Genomic DNA, 2195 nt, shown 5'->3' on the forward strand with positions numbered 1-2195 from the left:
AATTACATAAGTCAGGTAAAGAGTGCATTTTTTTGACAATATCACCACTTCCCTGGTTCCCTCCCAGCTTTTCCCTTCTATCCCCAACCACGATTTGTATAGTTCACTTTCAATATAGTCAATTAGCAGTTAGTTTGAACTTGTGAACTAACCATATGTAGAATATTTATGCTTAGGGCCTCAAGAGTGGATCCCCTGGGTTCAATTCTCAAAACATACAAACACACCCATTTACACAGAGATACATGCAGAGAGAGAGACAGAGACAGAGACAGAGACAGAGACAGAGACGGACAGAGAAGGAGGGAGGGAGAAGGAGGGAGAGAGAGAGGATGAGAGAGGGGGAAATGCAGATATAAATTCCACCAGAGGCTTTTTGAAAAGAGAGAGGGAATAAACAATTGTTCCACAATTCATTTATGGACTTGGGGTGGGTGGTTTAACAGCAGATTAGGAGCTAAGGCTGGGGCAGATGAGTTGTTGCCTTCCTTCCCTGAAGTCAGTTGTGACATAGATACTTGTAAGTTTTCCAAAATGGTCATCTGTTGTTCTGCAAGCGGAGTCTGAAGCTGGAGGTTGACATACATTCAGTCTAGGAGTCCTAGGCATTCCTTAGGTTTGGGCTCAGCTCCTGAGGGCAGTTTTGTTGTTTGGAGGTTCAGAAAAGTGGCTGGTAGAGAAGTTGCTTGAAGATTAATAAGACTGGGAGAAGGTTTTGCTTGACGAATAGGCACATCATTATTTTCTTCTTTGGCTTTTCTGTTAGTGGGATGACTGGTGTGCTGCTCCATCGAACACCAAAAAGTATGGTGCCTGTCATGCCGTTCTCAACCTTCATGGGTCAACAGAAACCAACGTGCTACTTCCAGGTTCCTGACTCAACAGGGGGGTTGATTATAAGCCTCCAAAGACCACATCTTTTGAGAATCAGAATAAGTTTCTCTAAAGAAATGACTTTTGAGGAGACACCTAAGGATAAGTAGAGTTAATCCCAGAAAAGAAATCAGCAAAGAGCATTTCAGATGGAGGATTTGTACATGGATTCTATGCACAAAACAGAAACCAGCCTGAAGCATTTGAAGTGTGGTGGACAGAACAAACAAGAAGAAGCGGGGAGTGACCTGGGGCTGGTAAGTAGTTATAAACCATGATAAATCCCATGAACTAGGATTAGCAAATAACCTGATGAATACAATATGCATTTATGTGCATATTTCAGTTGTAATTCTCTGAAAAAGGCATAAGTATGCAAAAGTGCATGATATAGAATGTTATTTAGTTATCTGGGTCTATGAAAAGAAGGATATCCAGATGGAAGGAAAGAGTGTTTTCAAAAGTTGTGGAGGTAAGAAGAAATATGGTGTTTTCTTGAATAGGGAGCAAAATGACAAAAATGAAAAAAAGTACACTTGTAGATGAGATCAGAGTGGTGAAGTTTTTAAATGACAGGATAGAGTGAGTGAGCTTCATCTGATGAAGTAGGTATGTTGAAATAATTTTTCATGGGCTAGCCAGAAATATGAGATTGTTGGGGACTTCCTCAGAAAAGAAGTGTCTTCCTAGATTCCTGGTGATGGTCTTTCTCCTTTTGAAGAGAGTGGGGTGAGGATAAAGAGTGTGGCCTTTCTAAATACGAATATAGAACCAGGCTATGATGATCTTATCATAGGAGACAGAGCAGAAGCAACGGATCATAGAGAAGTCTATCTAGGTCCCCAATGATTGCGAAGTCCTGAATCAACTGCTGCACTCTAGTCACATGATCAGTAAATGTCAGGCTTTATGGGGGGGACACAGGTCCTTTGTGAGGGGACTTCTGTAGTATGACATCCCCATATCTCTTGATGACACCAGGAAGAGACAAAAATGAGCTAATTTTGAAAAAAAAAACCAGAACATTAATGAAGATTCTTACCAAGAAGAACTAATTTTTTTCCAAGAAGAATTAATTTTATCTCAACTATTTGAAGATATGGGAAGAGGATAAAAATTTTCATCTAAAAGGATCCTATCAACTTCAGTATTAGAACCAAAGATCCTACAAGTGGCTAATAGTAGCCATTCATTGTTACTCTAAAATTATTGTTTGTGACTAAAACAATACTACCTGCATAATTAAATTCAAGAAGAAGAAGGAGGAGGAGGAGGAGGAGGAGGAGGAGGAGGAGGAGGAGGAGGAGGAGGAGGAGGAGGAG

The 2195-nt window shown here is 40.5% G+C and overlaps 1 pseudogene; it reads right to left on the reverse strand.

The window, feature by feature from the left end:
* Window positions 1–407: 407 nt before the first annotated feature.
* On the reverse strand, window positions 408–791 carry LOC150053041 (TSSK6-activating co-chaperone protein pseudogene; annotated as a pseudogene).
* Between the last annotated feature and the right edge of the window lie 1404 nt (window positions 792–2195).

The sequence above is a fragment of the Megascapheus bottae genome, chromosome 16, assembly GCF_031878675.1.
Source record: "Megascapheus bottae isolate mThoBot1 chromosome 16, mThoBot2.hap1, whole genome shotgun sequence".
Taxonomy (NCBI): domain Eukaryota; kingdom Metazoa; phylum Chordata; class Mammalia; order Rodentia; family Geomyidae; genus Megascapheus; species Megascapheus bottae.